Below are 22541 nucleotides of genomic sequence, written 5' to 3'. Positions count from 1 at the left end.
AGTCAGAGAAATAAAATAAGATAGACATGTATAATGCTGTATAGTTTTGTTATTTTGTGAATTTCATGTCTGACTATTAAAATTTGGCAATTATCGTTTAATAACGACTCAAAGAAATAGATCAATGGGTATATACTATAATACTAGTTTCATTATATATATAGTGAATTTCATGTCTGACTAGTAGAATGCATTATTGTTTAAAATCCGGTGGAAATTACTTCTACTTACTACAATTCTCTTAATTACTAAATTAACTAAATAATACTTCCTGAATGAATTACGGAGCGGAATATATACCTCCGAATTTTGGTCTCGCTAATTCTCACGAGATATTAATCCTCGTATTAATTTCTGAATTAAAGTATCGTTTCGAATTGAAATATTTAATTCAACATTTCCCATGTAAAATAATAACATAAATGATGGAGCAAAATTGCAATTAAACGGTGGTCCGCTGGCGATAACTTTTCAATCTCGTCCCGCATAAAGTCCAGCTTCGAGGAATGTAAAAAATATCGCTTGAAAAAGCTGGAAGCGGCGAGTATACGCGCGGAATGAGACCAGAGTGAATTCCAGAACTTTAAAAACCCAGAACTAACTGCAGGCGGCCAGTAAACCGACAATTTTTACCGAATCACATACGCACGATGTTTTATCGCGCGGTGAGGAGGCAACGTGGCGCGTAACACGGCCGCCGGAGCTGGGTGGAATCGTCGCTTAAGCAAATCCGTTCGTGGTTCGTGACAGAAGGGAAACGACGCTGGCCGTCGCTGGTCCGGGGCATAAACCGGGGAGGAGGACCATCCACGGAGGCGTAAAAAGTACATTAACGCGCTCGTAGAAGTTTACAAGTATATTCTTTGTACGGACGTCCCGGCGTTCGTCAGTCGCCCAGGCTGACAGGCATCGATTTACACAGAGCAAGGGAAGCTTTCGAGTTATGCGCATTAAACGGCCGTTAAGCAGGGGCCGTGCTCGATTTTTTTCTTCTTCTTCTTTCTCTTTTTTTTTTCTTTTTCTTTTTTCAACCGTGCCTCTCCTCGTTTAACGAAACTTCACCGTAAAACGAACTGGTTCCCTCTGTGTGCTACATTGTTAATGACGCTCCCACAAACTGTTCGTGGCCTCTCGAGAGTTTCCTAGGAAGAAAAAAATCTTCCGACTTCAATTTTCTTCTGTTTCTTCTCGTTTTACAATATGGAGATGTTCTTTCAGTCGTCTTCTCTTTCAGCTTTAATTTTTTTTTTTTTTTTGTGTTCTTCTGTTTCTTCTCGTTTTACAATATCGAAGATCCACGGCAAGATTAATTGTTGAATGTATCTCGTAAAATGTATTACGTAAAATTATTTCATCGTTTGTACAAAAGTGTTTATGTACTTTGAATTTTGGATCCTAGGTACACGGACTGTGAATTATCAAATATGCGTTCCTCAAGGTTTCAGAGTATTTTTTTTTTTTTAATTCGTCGATCAATTTGAACTCAGAATTTTGTCACAAAAATGATTGTCTTTTTAAAATGAATAGGAGCTCGCTTTCGGAGCTCCAATAATTCTTGTTTTTTACTTCAACTGTTTGTCTTGTAATATCAATTCGCACCCGTGATAAGAATTAATGTCTCCGACTCCAAAAAGGCAGATTCTATCATAAATTCTAGATTGTATTGTATTATGTAGGTATATTATTTCAACATTAGTGGACAAAACAATCTACATAATTTCATAAAATGCAATTGTGACACACTTAACAAAAATATTCCATAAAAAGTGTCTAGTGTAAAAAAATTGCACCTACCAAAAAAACCATCGTCGAGAACCCAGAATCTGCTTAAAATTAATTCATTCTATTCCAATTCTAACAGCTTCCACGTGTTGTTTCGGCTCACTCCCCGGTTCCCTATTCGTCATTTCCCAAACATCCATCGATATCGACTTCTCGTTCGTAAAACGTATCAATAAGAGATTCGAAAGAAAGCATACTGTCGACACTTGCCCGCCTCCGTTTCTCGTCCACGGGGGCAATAAAAGAAACAAAATATGCCGGAGAAGCTCGGAGAGTCGAGGCGCATTTTGTCACGCCTCCTCGTCACGTTCGCAGCGACAAATTTCGGTGGCCGTCTCGTCTCGAGGCGATGAGAGAGAAAGAGAGAGATTCGTCGAAAACCACCAACCGTTCGAATCCTTTCCTTTTGAAGATCTGACGCGTTCCTTGAGCGATGGCACGAGGCAAAACGAAGCGGTGCCCCCTCCGCCCCCCAACACACCCCCCGTGACAAGGGTCCGAAAGCCTTTTTCTCGAATTTCTTCTCTTCGATTCTCTTTTGGTGTCAGGGCCCTCTCTCCTCCTCCCCCCGTCATGCACACAGCCGCATGATTTATTTTCACTGGTACCACGCGACACGTGTTGCCTTGTAACACGTGGCCGTGCTTACATTTCTCGTAGCTCGCGTGTACACGCGCGCGCGCGCGCGCCCATGTCATACCATCCTGACACCGACCGGCTGTTATCTTCGGTCTTATTATTTTAAGGTCACTTCGAGAAAAGCCTCTACCGCTGCCAGTAAATATTCCGTCGATTCTACTCGCCTGGCTGCCGTGAAATTTTAGGCCAATGTATATACGTGGGATTTGATTCGTTCCTTATCTCTCCTCGCGTTTCGCGGTTTCGGCCTGAGTGTTTCGTGGAAAATGAAAACGAATGCCCATTGTCACGTGGCGTTTTATGGTCGTGTTGCTGTGTGTGAGTTGAATTCTCTGAATCTTTGTTGCCGTTCTCAAGTAGTACGATCACTTTTTTGATTGCAGATCATGTTCCGTTATAGCGAATCTTTGATTCGATAATTGTTCCAATCAAATTTTTTTCTTCTACCGAATACTGATATTTATCTGTCTACTGACATTTTTATTATGAAGGAAATTAAATGACTTTATAGTGAATTTTGAAAAGATATTTGTTAAACAGGTTTCTTCCATTTTGAAAAATATTTTGTCGATCCCTCCAAATTTTTATTATCGTTCTCAAGTAGCACGATCACTTTTGATTCCAGATCATGTTCCGTTACAGCGAATCTCTGATTCTACAATTGTTCCAATCAAATTTTTTCTTCTACCGAATAATACTGACGTTTTTATTATGAAGGAAATTAAATCACTTTATAGTAAACTTTGAAAAGATATTTGTTAAACAGGTTCTTTCCATTTTGAAAAGTATTTTGTTCAAACTTGTACATTTCGTATAAAAGGGTATTTGTTTTCCTTTTGTTTTATAAGTGTTTTATAGAAACAAGTGTCGCACTTAGAAACACTTTTTAATAGTGTTCTCGTGGAACAAATATTTTAGAATTTGTATAATAAACAGATGTTTTAGAACATTTACTATTCAACGAACAATACGATAGCGTTAGTACTTGTTACAAATCTCCCTTCGACAGAAAATTTTTATATTTTACAAATTCTATTCTGTTTGAAGGTTTTTATCTTTAATAAACGTTTATTCATCCGTTCTCATCGGGACTTGCAACGTAAGAATATTTTTTCGAAAAAGTTCTACAACCCGTATTTCGAATAGAAATAGAATAATTTAAACAAAAATCTCAATCTCCTCGATTCCTGATCTCGACTCAAATGTATCTATTCTTAATTGTAAAAAAAAAAAAAAGATAGTACAATATACTGCAGTGGCTCATTAAAAAAAATTACCACGACTATCGCGAGCAATATCAAAAATAAAGAAACGTAAAATTTGACATCAGTCTGAGAATACTAATAAGAGAACAAATTTTAATCAAAACATCTCCTGAACTAATGGCTTCGGTATAAATGGTCCAATACTTTTTCACGAGGAATGGCACGAGATGAATCGATCAGTGTATTAAAAAAAATACACAATCTCGCTCAAATGCTCGCTCAAAAAATAATACATCGATTAATTATCATCCCTCACGAAACAATTCAACTTTTGTCTGCAACATTTTTCGATATCAATCAATCGTTTCGAAAAATATTTCAGCTTCTAGCCTCCACAGGTATGTGTATATAAAATTTCTGATAAAAGGTTCGGTGACCGGTGTTAATGTACTGAAAATTCCTCGAATACCTTTTATCGGGTGTGCACCGTGAAAAATAAAGGGGGCGGAGAAGAGAGAGGATGAACGGAGCCACCGAAAATGGCGCGTTAAAACAAACCGGCGAGGTCAGAGATACGCGCGTACGCGGAAATCCATCGGCGGATGTTCCGCGAACGCGGGCAAATGAAATTCCCTGAAGAGGCATCAGAGGTGGGGAGCTCTGAAGCATTATTTCCAGCAGAACGCATTATCCTCCGCGCCGACGTCGATCACGCCGAAGATCGTATCGGGAGACGTATTGTTTCCTCCAGCGAGCGCAATCATCGCGTTAATTGCGCGTCTCTTAAAATATTATCTCATTCCCGCCGCGCGGAACATCTGGCGATCGTCCAGCGATCGCTGCATCAACTCGTCATTTTCTTCGTCGTTTCTCGCCGTTTTTTTCCTCTCTTCCCGTCGAAACGAGAGAGACACGGCCGTCGCGTTTCGCGTCCCTCCATCAAAACATTGATCGACGATCCCGGAACGAGCGAGGATATCGCAGAGCCTCCGTTACGCGATCGAACGAGCGGCCAGTATCGAGGAGAAGGGAAGAAATCGCCAAGTAGAAATAAAATGAAGAGTATGGTGATTGTTGGCGGTCGATTGTAATTCGTATCGAGTACGTATGCGATTAGAATTACTCGAGATTTTCAGCATTTCTCGCCCTTTCGGCCAAAGTCGAGAGGTATGAGTAAATTATGCAATGGTTAGGATGTATTTATAAAAAAGTGAAAGTTATAAAAATGTATATGTAACGCGTACAATGTAGAAAAATACTTACAGAGGTGGGCAAGAGTATTCGCGCGTTCGGTGAAATTATAAATAAATATATATATTTGCAAAAAAAAACAAAAAAAATATATATTATAGAAATAAAATATATATTAAATATTATTATAATATATTAAATATTATTATATTATATTATTATAATATATATTAAATATATATTATAATAGTATTTATAAAATAAAATAAATTAAATATTTGTAAAATAAAAAAAATAAAATAAAATATATATTTGCAAAATAAACAAAAAAAGTACTTTCGATTCTTTAAACTGTTTAAACTTTATGAAACAACCATCCAGTTGGCCTCGTTTTAAAACGTGATACCTCTGCTTTATCAGCCTTGAGTTCCTCTATTTCAATGACGTTTTTACATCGTGCAAAGAGCAATTTCAAGAGGTGCCAAATATTTTCAATCACGTTCGAATTGAACGAGTTACATGATCGTGGCAATTTAGACTTGCTGTGATAAAATTGTCCCTGCGACATAGAATTATTCAAAAAATAATTATTGTACTGATTGTTCATATATTTTATTTCGCAACGTTTATAATCAGATGAAATGAAAAACGTTTCGCCTGCATTCCTAATCGAATGACCAAGAGCCGCACCACCTAATTTAATTTTAGTTAGTTGTACGTACACGACCGGCAGTAATCTACGAATTTGATAAAGATACAACATTACAGATTGCAAAAGTGCATTTGCCGACAGCAAAATGAGAAACATCGCAGGAAGAATGCCAGTTATTTAACTGTTAATTACATCGTGTCCTCTCTCTCTCTCTCTGTTCGAGACACGGTCGTCGATTTCGCGTCCATCCCACCATCAAGAGATTAATTATCGATCCCGGAATGAGCGAGGATACGTACACGTAGGACCTTCGTTTACGACAATTGAACGTGTGGCTAGCACACCATCCTCCCGGTGGAGGGTGATGGAAAACAGACAGTCGTAGAGTGAAAATAAAAGAAGAAAAGGGAATGCTAATGCCGCAGTGATCACTGTAATTTCGAGAACGAAATAACCGAGAGAGAAACAAGACGCGAGAGAGGTGGCTTAATTAAAAAATTACACATCCTTCGCGGCTAATCGCCACAATTTTCTCCGCGGAGGCGTGGATAATGCGGACGATTACGGGTTCGTTAATCGTTGCGAAGACACCGGGCGCTGTTTATCGACACCGAGGATCGATCTAGCCACTTTCGTGAACGTCATCGAGAGGTGGTTTCATTGTCCTGTTCACGGTGATGAACGGTGCCGTTATTAGCCGATCACGTTGATCATTACGCCCTGAAGGCGAGCGATACACGAGATCCAGATACGCGCGATACTCGCTGAATCCTTGAGTAGGAAAGGCATCTTAACGATTGATCGAAAAGGTTGTTGCGCGACGTGTGGTTCGATGTCTGTGTGTGTGTGTGTGTGTGAGAGAGAGAAATTTACGGTTCGATGCTGAGTAATCGTGATGATCGATTCACTCTTGTTTATGGAGTAACGATGAACGGGACTGAGTTGTGCGTGTGAACATATTTCGCATATTTTATGTAAAAAATGATATAATACGAGGGTCGAATTGTTTAAATGTATATAAAATTGTAAGTTACGAAGATTGACCAAAGTCTTAAGTAGATAGGATCATTAAACTCTCCTAGGTGTGTATCGACCACAACACTCGCAACCAGTTCAGATTACTCGAACAACATGAATTCAATTGACTCGAGATCATTTTTATCAATACGAAAGTCGCGCAAGATCACAAATCATTCGAATTCAAACTCAAACGAATCTCAGACACTGTTTCCACTAAAGAATCGATACAAGTCCAAGGAGTTTGAAATTTGAAATTGATCGGGAAAAGCTAACTTTGGCCGTATTAAAAAATTTGCATTCTATCCAACCTCTTCGCCCCCCCGAGGAACTTGGTCCAAAAATGCAAAGGCCAAAAATGCTAATATACACCGCTTACATAAGTGGCCCAAAATCACGTCCTGCCAAATCACGCTAGGAATCATCGTCCGGGTAAGTGGCCGTGGTTCTTTCTTTCTTTCTTTCTTTTTTTTTTTTTTCCTCCAAGCGAAGCGTGCCGCTCGCGTACTCCAGATAAATAATCGCGCGTCATTATGCAAACGATCGACGCGCGAGAGTGCATCGGTGGACGCGCGAAGCACAATGAAGCTAACGACACGAGATGGCTGACGATCCTAACGATCCGCACGGATAATCAACCGTTGGGTAAGGTTACGGTGTCATGGCCAGTGGTGTTTGTATTCCCATCGAGCTGCCGAGGATCCTGGAAAAAGGACACCGGCGGCGGCTGCTGTCGTTGCCGTTGCACGAACAGCCTCGACACTCGGACAGCCTATAATCTTAGAATTATCTGTTCTCTCTCCCCGAGCAGGGGGCGGCGCGAGAGGGAGGCAAGGCAAGGCCAAGTTTAGATCATCGACAAGCGAACATCGCTGCTCGTGTCGCAGGCTCCGTCCACAGTGACGGACGATCGACGGTTACTCTGATCGATAACGCGAACATTTTGGAGCATTTTCATTGGATTTAGGCGTATAACAAGGAAAAAAAGCGATGGAGCGATAATTAAAAATTAGAAAGGTTCGACGTGGTAAAAGGGGGAATTCCTTCTTCGTATTCTGATCACGAAGTAGTATAGTGGTGAAGGTTACTTTCAATGCTGAGATTCAATTACACTATCGCGGTAATAACGATATTAGAGGCAGATATACTCTATGAAATGATATTAGAAGCATTTGACGACGTTCGATGGAGCAACAGAATGGAATTCCTTTACGATCGTAAATTCTGACGATTAAGATTGTTCCAGCTACGCTAATGGAAATATTAATAACAGCGTGACGTAATTGCAAATGTTCCGTGAAATCGTGGCTGCTTAATTATTATTTCACCTCTAATTGCTCTAATTATTCGTGGATACACTGGCACGATAAATAAAACTACGAACGTTGTACAGAATTGTTCTTCGATGTATCGAAAGAAGGGAATTACTTCTTTGTATTCTACTCGCAAGACCTAGCAGCGAAGGTTACCTCACACGCAGATTTTCAATTACTCGTGAAACTCTGTTTTGCTATAATAATACACCTGCGAATAGATGTATGTATATAATATTCCACAGATAATATTATCCAAGAGCCCGTTCGATAAAATTTGACCCGAGGAACAACACTTCGTTCCTCTTCGTTCCGTTTCGAGAGAACAGTACTACCTTACACGCAGAGTTTCAATTACTCGCGAAACTGTTGCCATAATGATGCAACTGCGAATATTCTACGAAAATGATGCACGTCACGAGAGAGAATCGCGAAACGGAGAGCGCAGAGGGTCGCGGTATGTACGAGTTGGTGTACGTATGTACGTACGTATGGCCGGCGCACGACACAGCGTGATAATGAGCGAATCGTGAACAGCTTATCTATGAAGCTCGGCTGGCGAACACCGCGAATTATTATTCACCTAACGAGCGTGATATGTAAACTCGATCGAATCGAGTTGACCGGCTGTTAGGTTCGATCCTCTCACCGCGGATGCCTATCATTTGTCACGGTTGGTCGTCGAGAAATTGATCGGCCGCCTTCTCCAAGGTTTCCTCCGAGAAAAACCGGGACTGCTTCTTCGCGGCGGGGATCTCGAGCTTTCTTTGCGCCGGAATAAGTAGAACGTAATTAGTTCTTGCGCCTCGCTTCCGTAACCGTGCAACTGCGTTCCTTTGTTCGTATTTCCCCCTTTTTTTGCCCCCTCCGATCGAGAATTCGAGATTTCGGTTGGAGAAACGACGCTGGAAAATTGTCCGGAGTTCTTCGGCTGAATAATCACAGGCTGCGTTGCAAAAAACGGAGTTCGTGTGTTTGTTTGGATTTCAGATTTGCTTGTTTACGTTACGAGTTTGTTTGTTTACATTCCAGGTTTGGGTTTGTTCTTTTATTAGGATTGTACCTGTTGTTTCAAGTTCATTTGTATACATTCCGGGTTTCTTTTTGTTTTTTTACATTCCGGATGTATCCAGATTCCGGGTTCGTTTGTTTACATTCCAGATGTGTCTACATTCCGAGTGACGTGCACATTCCAGACTTATTTGTTCGTGTTTCTTCTACATTCGAAGCAAACTCTTTGCAAACGAAGAACAACAAGAAAATGGTCCACGTACCGTAGATTGAATTTGGAATTCTCGAAGTTCGAAACCATTATTCGACACCATACTCGCTTCACCACCTTCGAATATTCCCGAGCCATTTAGTCCGCTTCAGCGAGCAGCCGCCATTCACCGAAACCGGCGATCTAAACGCAAACCACGGAAAAACCAGCCCTAAGGTCGTAAACTTAAATTCATCCAGCGATTTTATCCACGACGATTTTATCATCGACTTCCTGGATTTTTGCTCGTCGAATAATTCCTATGTACGCCGTGCAGGACGATGATTCCGCGCGCTGGCCGCGGATAATTTAGCAAAACATCGCGGGATGAACGTGGCTGGCCTACATTACGCGGGGATCGCGTAGCTAGCTTCTGAGAAGAAGCGGATCGTTCACTTCGGCTACGGTGTACCTTTCGCGAGACTAATGGGACAACGACGCCCAGCATCGAGTGCAATTTGAAGACTAGATAACCAAACAAGAGACACGCAAAGAGAGAGAAATGCAACACTAAAGAAACGAGGACACTCAGAAAAAAAAAAAAGAAAAGGAAATGAAACGAGCGAACGTTGGAAATGAAACGGAAAACCACTTGCGAACCATAACGAGTGACCGAACCGTCTACAATAATTCGTCGCTTTCTTATTGAACTCGTCGGTACGACATCATACTGGATAGAAATTATTGAGAGGTAATAAATTTATTATTCGCTTTGCCTCTGTACTTGGTTGTACTTAAATATATTTAAAACTGAGGAAATATTGCAATTTTGGGAGAAAAAATTCCCGACGCCCAGCATCGGCCACGCAACGCGTGCAATTTGAAGACTAGATAACCAAACGAGAGACACGCAAAGAGAGAGAAATGCAACACTAAAGAAACGAGGACACTCAGAAAAAAAAAAAGAAAAGGAAATGAAACGAGCGAACGTTGGAAAAGAAACGGAAAACCACTTGCGGACCATAACGAGTGACCGAACCGTCTACAATAATTCGTCGCTTTCTTATTGAACTCGTCGGTACGACATCATACTGGATAGAAATTATTGAGAGGTAATAAATTTATTATTCGCTTTGCCTCTGTACTTGGTTGTACTTAAATATATTTAAAACTGAGGAAATATTGCAATTTTGGGAGAAAAAATTCCCGACGCCCAGCATCGGCCACGCAACGCGTGCAATTTGAAGACTAGATAACCAAACGAGAGACACGCAAAGAGAGAGAAATGCAACACTAAAGAAACGAGGACACTCAGAAAAAAAAAAGAAAAGAAAATGAAACGAGCGAACGTTGGAAAAGAAACGGAAAACCACTTGCGAACCATAACGAGTGACCGAGCCGTCTACAATAATTCGTCGCTTTCTTATTGAACTCGTCGGTACGACATCATACTGGATAGAAATTATTGAGAGGTAATAAATTTATTATTCGCTTTGCCTCTGTACTTGGTTGTACTTAAATATATTTAAAACTGAGGAAATATTGCAATTTTGGGAGAAAAAATTCTCGACGCCCAGCATCGGATACGTAACGCGTGCAGTTTGAAGACTAGATAACCAAACGAGAGACACGCAAAGAGAGAGAAATGCAACACTAAAGAAACGAGGACACTCAGAAAAAAAAAAAGAAAAGGAAATGAAACGAGCGAACGTTGGAAAAGAAACGGAAAACCACTTGCGGACCATAACGAGTGACCGAGCCGTCTACAATAATTCGTCGCTTTCCTATTGAACTCGTCGGTACGACATCACTGGATAGAAATTAATGAGATGTAATAAATTTATTATTCGCTTTGCCTCTGTACTTGGTTGTACTTAAATATATTTAAAACTGAGGAAATATTGCAATTTTGGGAGAAAAAATTCTCGACGTGCGTGGCACGTCATTTCAGCGCGAGAGATTGAAACCAATAACGAGAGGAGCAAACGTCTTTGCGTGGCGCTGCGTTCATGCTCCCGGGGCCATTATGCAGAGTCAAAGCAGCGAAACGTGGGCGAGCGGTGGCTCGGTTGTAAACCGTGATTAAAACATAAATCACGCGTAAGTTGGTGGTGTGCCATTCCTTGCGATCCGGGCGCATTATGCGGATTTGCCGCGGCAGATCCTACCGTTCCGCGCCGTTTAAGTGATTTCTTGGCCAGGAAGAGACGCCAGGAGACGCCGCGCCGCGACCCTTGCCTCTGCTCGTTTTGCGAGCACTCGGAGAAGCCTCGCCTTCTGTAAACGAATGCCAGGCATTCGGATGATGGATCGTTCCACAGTGAGCACGTTTGAAATGGAAGGGCTTCCGCCAGCAGGTTGTCTCATTGAAAAATCACGCGGAACGCGTGGACACTTATGGCGCCGTACCAAACTCCGCCGGTGGAAATCAGAGTTCGACGTTTCGACGGAGGTTTCCCTTGTTGTTTTCTGGCGAAATTGTTGGAGTTGCTTCGAATTTTTAACGTCACTTGTTTTTTTTTTTTAGCGAAACTGAGAAACGCAAGTGAACCTTCCGATTGGCAACAAATGTTAATAACCGACGTCCCTCGCTCCCTTTCCTTCTAGTTACTGTCACATATTCTCTGCTCCACCTTCGAATTTTCCAGTCCAAATAAACACACGAATAATTCCAATAAATCTTTCAATGGCGTCCAAGTCGAACGAGTTGCCTGATTCCAGTAAAATAATTACCTATTGCTTTGATTGTCTATTTAATGTGTTTAATGGCGTTCAAGTCGAACGAGTCGCCTAATTCCAGTAAAATAACTACCCGATTGTCTCAATGTATTTAATCCACAATTAAGTGAATAAAATCTTTGCTTATCTCCGTTTCTAATTCAACGACCACAAGAGCTACTGCTAATTGCATCGTCCCCCTTCGAAGCACGATCGAACGGCGCGGTAACAAGAAGCAAGAGCCGGCTCGAGCAACACAGCTAAATCTCGATCGACGAGTTTCTTTGTCTGTCGCAATATCGCACGAGACGGCCGTGTGGCAACGCGTGCCTCGCGTAATATCCCGCCGCGATATCCCCGCTGTTCGACAAAAACCTTTGTCTCTGTCAAAATCTGTCTATCTGCCTCGAGCCAGAAGGTTGAAGTCAACGAGCTACAAAACTCGATGGAAATATTTCGTGGTGGTAACGAGCAACTCGACAACAATCGTTGGACAATAAAATCAACTTTTTTAGAAATATAATATAGTTACAAACAAGGAGCAGTTACACCCAGGTTAATAAAAATAATGAATTTTTTTATAATGAAAGAAATCAAGATTTTTTTTAGATCAATTTAATACATAGTAATTTGTATACAATTGAATACATAGTTTTTCATAAACAAATATTCAAGAAGATTTACTTGGAAGAACTATCGAAAAATTATAAAAAGAATGCGGTCTTTCTAATGTATTGTTTAAACAAATCTACAAACTAGTTTTATCTACAAACTAATTTTATCTACAAACTAATTTCATCAATTTACACAAAAACTGTATCTTCAGTAATTTCCGAGATATTTGACAAAATATGTTCCAAATTCCTAATTTTTTAGGGTAGTTTTCATCACTTCAACAATTGCCGACGAAGAGAGAAAAAAAAAAGACACGTGTCAAATATCTTTTCGAAAACTACTACTTATGTTAAATTTCATAAAAATCGGTGATTAACATTTCGACACGTTGTCAGAAAAAAATAGAGAAAAATCGACGAACGATTGCATCGAGCGATCCGAAACGTTTCCTCTCAATCGCCTCGGGAAAAATCGCGTCAGATCTTTCCTGAAACCTATGACTCAACGTGATAATTGTCGTGGATTAACAGACCGCGACACCTCGATCGTTCCCTTTCGTTTCATCGCCGGGTATATACATATATATACATATATAATATATAATATAAAAATATAAAACATATATATATGCATATGTAAATATTAACATTTTATTCGTCTGTGGAATAATTTAACATCTATATCGAAAATTATTGAATTAAATGTGAACGATTTTTTATTTGCATGGCTATTCTTAGGAAAACGATCAATTTAATTTTTGACTGTAATATAATTATTTTCTGCATAAATTAGTATTATATGTCACAGACTTATAAATTGGAATTTAGTATATCTAAACAATAATTATAAGTTAAAAACTAACCGTGCAAACGTAGTTTCACTTTGTAAAAAATACAGAAGTTACAGTATTTATTGTTGCCAAAAAAATGGAGGCTATGAAACAATAAAAAATGGCTATGAAACAAAAATTATTGATTACTGAAAAAGTCTTTTTGGAAGTATTGACAAAGAATACCATCTGCTGTGCATCACTGACTTTACCTGAAGGTTAAGCAGAAAAATGATCATTATAAGTTTAACCTTCATCGTGTGCACATCGATTAAACTTTCGAAGTAAGTTTTTAAATAATATTTCTGAATATTCTATTTGTTTAAACATTATCCAATATTACTAATAATTTATTTGTAGCAATTAAACAATAAATTCTCTTTCATAACATTTCCAACAACTATTTAAAATTTTCAGTTAATCATTTGTAGCGATCGAATCACTTATATGTACGTTTCTACGAAATTTTAGTAAACTGTTTCCGCTGTTTCCAGATTAACGCGATTATATTTCGATCGGCACAGAAATAAGAGCTCAGTATAAATCGAACTTTCGTTGCGTACGCATCGACGAAAATTTTGGAAGTAAATTTTCAAATAATATTTCTGAATATTCTATTTGTTTAAATAATATCTAATATTTCTGATAAATTATTTGCAACAATTAAACAATTAATTCTCTTCTATAACATTTCTAAGTACCATTTAAAATTTTTAATTATTCATTTATAGTAATCAAGCCACTAATACATTTCCAAGAAATTTTAATTAACTGTTTAACTAATTTAGTCTATTAATTTGTCAAACAAGAATATTTATTCAATATCTTAAATTAGATTGATCAAACAATTATGCCTTATTTCACGGATATTTTTTGTCTTTGAAACAAATTACTTTAAATTCAATACAAGTAAATTCGTGACTCGTGTGATAAATATATAAAACAGTACTGATTTACAACACATTATAATGAGACCCGTGCGTAGTCACCTCCACGTGGTGGGTCTTGATAATTGATATCGTTTTACAAACTTTAATGTTTGTAAAACGATATTAAGCTAAGAACTACGCAACCTACAGTGCAAATTTCTTTCCTTTTTTTTATTTCACGGTCTAAACTGAAACTGTGGGGACAATTAGTTGATAAGTAAACTATTGGGCCCTCAGCGGGCGGCGAGGGATATCGCAGGGACATCGTGGGACGCGTGCGTTTAGTTTTAGTTAATTATAAGATAGTTGACATTTGTAAATTCACTGTGAGCGCATTCTACAGAATGATACACTTTAGATTTTTAATTTTAATTAAAACACATGATTTGGTAAAGTTCAATAGACCTATTCCATATCTTCTTTTTGGTTAAATATCTGGTTCATTCTTAATATATTTCGTCTCTTGATACATGTACACACACACACGCATCGTAAATATTCGCGATCAGCTGTCTCATTGCCGTGATTACGATCTGTCACGTTCGGAGGCGCATCGATAATGCCGCAACAATTAAGGTTAACCCTTTCAACGGACCGGCGCACACAGAAGCAGCGTCTCGAGAAACTGACAGACACGCGCGCTACCGATCCCCATGCGTCCGTCAAACGTCACCGGCATGACCTATGAACTAGTGTGCCACCGACACACGAGGTATTCCCCGTCCGAGACCGCGGATCCTGACGTTCATTGGTATTGATGTCGCGAAAATTGGATATGTGCAACCGCTACGACGACCTGATTCCTCCGGATTTCACTTTGCGCTGAGACAGGTGAATTCCGCGAGGAAACCGACTCTCGATATCAACGCGAAGGTGATGTTCGTGAAGAGTCAGCAAGAATCAATCGATTCGCGGACAATTTGGCGAACGTTATTTATTGCTGGTAAATAAAATTATTTCGAAGAAATTAAGGAGACTGAACGATTGAACGTTCGTTTGTTCCTCGACCTTTGACTTGATCGCTTTTCAAAATTTAATATTGATATTTCACGACGTCGCTGAACTGCGAACGACTGTACGAGTCAACGAAATATTATAATAATATCGCGGATGTTTCCAATTCGAGTTCATCGCAGCGACGCGAGGCAAGTACCAGCGGAAGGAGTAATCAAATTGCTCGGCCTAGAGTACAACATTTGCATCCCGAAGCAAAGGCAACTCGATTTAACTCGAGTTGCAGGCCGTTTCATCGGGCTGTCTCGCGGAAAACGCGAAAATTCAAAGGGAACGGAAGAAAATGAAGAAAAAGGAGAGGAGGACGTTGAACAAACAAACAAACGAACGAACGAACGAAACAAGCTCTGTTGGACGGCCGATGCCGGGGCTGGCAGACGCGGGGAAACAATTATCTGGCAGCGTGCACAACAGAGGCGAAACGCGGCGCGCGGCGCGGCTGCGGGCAATGAAACGAAATAATCCGCGGATACCGATTACACGGGCCGATACAAGCGGTCGATCGGTCGAGATTACAGAAGAACGGGCACGGGGCACGGGGCACAGAGCGGGGAGGATTGCGCGGTGAATAATGCAATTAGCGGCCGCGAAATACATTAATTTCCAATGACAACGTTCCCCGCGGCTTTTACTTCCGACACGTTCGCCTCGTTGCGTAGCGAGAGCATTAAACCCGGCGATATTAAGCCGCAATTATCGACAGAGGTAATCGACGCCGCGCGGCGATCCTAGCCGACTTAATTATTGGCCTGGCCGGTTCGATCGCTCCAAGTAGATCGGTCCACGCTAATTAGCCGTAAACCTGGCAACCCGCTTGTCCACCATCGAGACACGCCGTGTCGCGTCGCGTTGTTCTATGAATAACGGAAAGGAAATTAGGCGATCGTGACACGCGACCGACGTTCACCTTTTTGCAAATCGAGTTCGCCCTCTCGCGAATACGAATGTCACGTTCCGAGGATGAGAATGAAATAACTTTGATTAAAGAATTTTGATTAAAGTTCTTTTCAAACATTAAATTCTGCGCAAGAAATACTTTGGCTGGCCCTTCGAACATTTAGTGAATGTTATCAGCAACGATCGATTGTTGTAATTATAAATTTACATACGTATATATAAATACCTTTAGTGTTGAGTGAGTATTTTATGTTAATTGTCATTTAATGTTGTTTCTTGTTATCATTTTTATTTCAGAGTAACAATTTTACTATTACTACAAGTTGACTTTCATTTTTCTTACAATGGCTTAAGAGAATTATGATTCGCAAAAGAGTGAATATAAGTGTGCAAAAGCGTTAATTTCGAATCTTCTATATTTCTCTGGACTGGAAAGTTGCCGTTTTATCTTTTCTCTTTGGTTTAGTTCGTCGTTTCTGATCGGTTTCATTCAGCTGGATGTTCCCGTGGATGAAATTTGTTCGTTGATCGTTTCGATCAGATTCTGAAACGATTTACAGTACCGGTATTTTTTGGATATACTGTACAATAATTAGATGGATAGATAGACACGTTCATTTCCTACATTGTGAATTAGAATATTAGAGGTGTGCACTGATATTGAAAGATCTACAACATAGAGTGCGCACTCGCTGATTTGTACTGTACTTTAGTTGTCGGAAATGATCTATGTTGGTTTTAAAAATTTCACGGATACGTCTCGTACGCGTGGAACTCCAACTGGTTGGTCGAATGAACTTCGTCTGAATCTTATTACATGAACTACAGTTGCAACGAACTGGTTTCCATTGCACATCGAGTTGATGAAATACAATGTCTCACAATTCATCTTGTACAAATCACATCCTATTATACGAACTGTTCTCCGTTGTACATCGAGTTGAAAATATAAAATCTCACAGTTCGTCTCACGCAAACTACACAGCTTACACCAGTCAAAAGTAATTTTTGACGTGCATGATCAAAGTATAACTCGTGTTAAATTCATCAAGCTTGTTACATCACGAATACCATAATTCGTAAATACCAATCCGCGTTATGACGTGTTTCACAATGTTTCGTTCGATTTTCGTAACTTTACTGCCACGCGAATCCAAAGCCAATCGGCGGCATTCAATTTCCCCCGCGGCCACACTTGGCATCCCCCAGAATTCCCGCTTATATCTGGTATCGGTATCTATTCGGTGGCACAACAGGCGTTAATTATTCATTTCCTAGAACAGCTCTCCGCCAGTAACCTCGTAAGGTCTTTACCTTTCCCTCTCTCTCTCTCTCTCTCTCTCTCTCTCTCTCTCTCTCTCTCTCTCTCTCTCTCTCGAACTCCGTCGTCGTCGTCGTCGACGTCGATATTGCCAGTTACTCGGCCGTTTTCAGCACGGTATATCTATGTCGAAGCACGCGACAAGGCACGTTTATTCGAGAAAACGAGATTTGCCGGCGCGACGTTAGACGTCGGCGTCGCAGAGGACGTTAATTATGCCTGGACGCCTCCAGACTATACAGACGTCGCTACCGTAAGTATTTCTCTTCGAACGGAAGAATCTCTGCGTGTGGAAGCGCTAGAGAAGGACTCGCTAGTTGCTCCGCTGAAGCGGAGTACAACGCCACGTTACGACGCCACGGAGGAGGAAGAGCGAACACGAGACAAGGAAGTTCTCGATCTCGTTAAGAGTGAACGTTCGAACGCGACCGTTCATTTGCTCCGGCAGATCGGCCCTGATAAGTGTGGTGGGCCAGCCAACGTCATATCTCGCGAAAGTTCGATAACGATCTTTTCCTGCAGCATGCACTTCGATACAATGCAAACTTAATTAAATAGAACGCCGTCGCCGCTTTCCCAGCCGCCTCCTCTCCTCGTCCTCGTGCTTGTAGCGCGAGGTTGCTACGTCCTCGTCGTCCTCTCCTCCGCTTCCACCGTTACACGGCCCTCTAACAGAAAGCAAATGGGTTTCACGGCGGCGACACAATACTGGGTGGCGCGCGAAGATAGTCAAGTATCAGGTGGAAGCTACCTCTCGTCCCGCCGACGACTCTGTTTCTCTTGCCATTAGAATCGCGTTCTGTTTCCAGCCTGGCTGGCAAACACGCAAACACGCCGCCTCCGTACAATCACGTGACAGTCTTTGAAATTAGAAATGTACACCTCCTCTCGAACGATCGCGAGATCAATTTATAAACCGTGCCGGTAACTTCTCCACACTTATTCGACACACTGTTGAAAGGTATCACCGATGGAAGAAGAATAAAAGTTTGTCAAACGGAATATAGTAAGATCACTATCACAGAGCCTGTGACTAACTAGAGATATTCGTAATTTCTAACGAAATCTATCTTTCGCGATACCTCGTATTCGTTCCAGCATCCACCATACCTGAGGAAATCACTAACCATGAAGAAATCACTCGACTCTGTTTTAATTATTATATTATAAGTTCTTTATTAGAATTCTCCTAGTAAATGCTTACACACGTGGCTGTTCTCTCTCCAAACAACCGAAACTCTCCTACTGCCTTCTTTTGTCTACTGTCGAATTTCTTTCACATGCATTCACAACAGAAACAAACGAAGGATGGCAACAATCATCCGTATCTTACGAACGTACAAATGCACTGTGTATTCAAGCACACCCCTCCCAAGATCATCGACATCGACAAACAACAAAGTATTCTTCGCTGAATTCGATTCTGAAAAGTATCTCGGAGACGGAGGAGAGCCAGAAATTGCAGCAAAGCGATAGATGTCGGGAGGTGGTCGAGGGAGTTGGTTCCAACGTTTCCGTGACAATTAATCGTCGGCGAGACAGCAGGGAGTTAGAGGGCGCAAGAAAAGCAAACGCGGCCCGGTCGGGGAGCATCTTGACACGGCCTCAGAAGCATGTCGCGCGCCGCCACTCGATTCATATGGTGTTTCGCGGAGCCTGTTAATTACCAGTGACCAAGCGGCAGACACGAAACGGCGTCGAGTGGCTAACCGGCCCGTTATGCTCGTTCCTCCCGTGGGTTGCGAGTTCGATGCAAATCACTCGTACGTCGCCTTGCCAGCACGAACTCAGCACAATTCCGTGCACAAGCCACGGAGGAGGAGACGCCTATCCCGCTGCTATTCCTACACCTGCCGTCGTTGCTACTGCTACAGCTGCTGAATCAATGCGAGAGAATGCTGTAAATCAAGTGGCACGTCTCTCAAGACTGAACGTTTATGCACGGTCCCGGTCTGTGCCTCGCGATATAGATACTACCCCTGTGTGGAACTTGGAGATCCTGGTCTTGGTTCACTCGTGGTTCACAGACAAATCCGACCCGCGTAATTGCGTTTGTATCGTATATAGCCATTATGTTGGTCCAATGGAATAATTACAAGAGCGTCTTCTTTCTAATTGTACGATGTAGAAACGTCTTCTGTTTTTATTTAATAATGAAACAAGTACGCCGATATCAACTAAACTTGCTAGGATTATTCTTCTCTTTGTTGCCGTTAATACTGTGCTTCAAATATTTCTCACGCAACGAGATTAGACAGACCGTCGTTTTTCTTTTTCTTTTTTTCTTTTTTTCTTTTTTCGTGTGCACACTTTTGCTTTTGACACTCTGATCTTTGCAACGGATATAGCAGACCGTAAAACACAGGCACGAGCAAACAAATGTAAATCCGAAAATGTTCTCCGATGTTCAAGAAATCTCGCCGTTACACCTACTGAAACGTCTCCGGTTACCAGTTTGAAGAGGGATTACGGAGGATCAGAATATACCTCGTCGTATAAACCGTAAGATAGCCTGCTCCTGTGCAATTAAATCCGCAGGTCGATACCGATATACGCGATTCCGGGCCGGAAAACATCGTTTCTCACTGGTAAAACTGGTGAATTTGATTCGGTGACCGGTTCGATACTCGCGTGTCTAGAATTCGATCCACTCACGAAGAGGTACAGTCTATTAATAGATGTATTCGCACTCTTCGATAAAATAATTGATTTGTCGATTTAAAAATTTAAGAAATATCTGCAGGATAAAATCCGAGTGTTTTCGGCTCGCGTGAAAACAGACAGAATCTTGGATTACCGAGTCGAAATTATAATGGAGCAGGTGGTCACCGGTTCACCTTGAACGGCCATACTCCGATCACGAACTTTCGCTTCCACCGAAAACCATTAAGGAACGATCGTAGAATAATTCGATGCTACTTTGGACGCAGTTTTCCGGATTTTCGGCCACGCGGTATGATTTTCGGTGTTATGGTTTTCACGCACCTGCCTCTCGGGGAACGACAGAGAACAACGTGAGGCAGCAACTCCATAAATCGACACTTTCGTTCGTCCTTTCGATCGTTTGTTCTTACCCCGATCGCGTCAGCGGTTATCGAGATATACCTGGCTTATAGATAATTAAAAATTTCCATCAGGGCGAAATAGCGGCAGGTACAAATAACATCGCGTGGTTCTTTGAATTTCATCGGGAGGCCGGGTATCCGCTTCACGCGAGGTTTCGAAGATAATCGTCTTACCCGGCGAGGGAACGTGTCCTCAAGATAAGAGGATCTTCTTGCATGCAGCTGGATTAGGTAGCTCCAGGAGCGGCAAATCTCGACATTATGGAAACTCAAGATGCCATAATTTCCTTGAACGTTCCTACCGTAAATCATATTCCATAAACGCGGTAAGTAGTCGACTGTCAAACGAAAGACAGTGTAACAGCGAACGATGCGATCGACTAATAATCGTGCAGATTTTTAAACCGCTTAATTTCAAATTGTAAATTAATTCGTTTCAAATTGTAAATTAATTCGTTACAAATTGTAAAACAATACCAAAATGTTTTCGTGGTACCACAGCATTCTCGATTCTAATTGGATTTTTCTCTTTAAATTAACCTTTAGAAATCTATTTCATTTATCTACCTTCCTTCCATATTCATGATTAACAATTTCATCACGTTAAACTCTGTAAAAGTCGACGTAAAGCACTCCAAATGGACACCGTTATCGCCCAAAATATTGGACGAGCGTCATTAAATACAAAGAATTTTACGATCGAAACGCCGTTAAGAAGATAGAGTGGCGTGAGGCTGATAAGTTGGCCATACGTCCCCGTTTTCCGGCGATTTCTCGTACTTTAAAGTCGTTAACTGAACTAAATTAGTCCATGTAAATTCCGAAAAATGAATATAGCGTTCAATAAAGGATATATTCGACAAGACGCAAATTTATATATCGATCGTTAATTTTGATCTCCTTCCTCGGCCTCGCAAATTGCCCCATAAACCAGACGATCACGCGTGTCCTTCAACAGCAGCAACGGCGGCGGCGGCGGCGGCGGCGGCGGCGGTGGCGGCGCAACTTCTTTCGCGCGATTGCTCCTCGAAAACGCGTTCCCCTGACACGAATTAACTTCCCGTGCATCGGACGCAGCCAAAGAAAGCACGCTCTGATGAAGTAATAACGAAAGTAGGACGGACCTCATGCTGATACGATGTGCCCGACGTTTCAATGCAAATCAGTTAGCAACTTGCCAACTTCCGCCTGCTAATAGTTGTACCTTTGCCACCCACTAATTATGGAAATTCCCTCGGAGTGCGCGTGTCGTTCTCGTCTCTTCCGAACGGTTCCCAGAAACTTGGATCACAGACTACTTGGCTTTTAACGCCAGTTCCAGAAAGAACACGCACCTTTTCGTCTTCAGTCTGTTCGCTCTTCACCCTTTGCTGCGTGTGATTCTCCATAATAGAGACCTAACACAGCCTCGTGAGATTTGACGAAGTTTCGAGTCATTTCGAGCAATTTGAATATTTAAGTGGCTACATAGTTTCATCGTCACTTGAATAACGACGTCTTTTGTAAAATGCTTTTTCTTTCTTTCCTGTCTCTCTCTCTCTCTCTCTCTCTCTCTCTCTCTCTCTCTCTCTCTCTCTCTCTCTCTCTCTCTCTCTCTCTTTCAAAGAAAGTATAATGAACGTCAGTTCCAGAAAGAACGCATTTCACTTTGAGCAGCCTCCTTTTCGTCTTCACTCTGTGCTCTTCACCCTTTACTGCACGTCACTCTCCAACGTTCGATACTACAAGATAACTAGAGACCTAACACGGCTTCGTGAGATTTGGCGAAGGTTCGAATCATTTCAAACAATTTGGATATTTAGTTACTATGTGTATACTTGAATGACTTGTTTCTCTTCCCTTCCTTTCAGAGAGACGATATAATGAAAAGGCGTTTGAGAGCAGAATCAGGCGATCGATTTTCACCGATTCAAGCAGAACGCCGCCACGTCCATGAGAGCGCATGGCCGAGCGCAAACTCCGTATAATATTACCGTAAAACACCCGTTACCTGTGCACCACCGACTTCGACGTCCATTAAATCATGAAGGTACAGAGCGGCCGGGACACAACCGTGTCACTGCATTACCGCCTATACTATTTGTATCCGTTTAGACGACAAAATTGCTTCGATTACCACGATTCGCTCACGATTCGGCGTGGCACCCCGGTTG

Source organism: Frieseomelitta varia, unplaced genomic scaffold, assembly GCF_011392965.1.
Source record: "Frieseomelitta varia isolate USP_RPSP 00005682 unplaced genomic scaffold, Fvar_1.2 scaffold_140, whole genome shotgun sequence".
In the NCBI taxonomy this organism is placed as follows: Eukaryota; Metazoa; Arthropoda; class Insecta; order Hymenoptera; family Apidae; genus Frieseomelitta; species Frieseomelitta varia.
Note: the sequence above shows the minus strand (reverse complement) of the source record.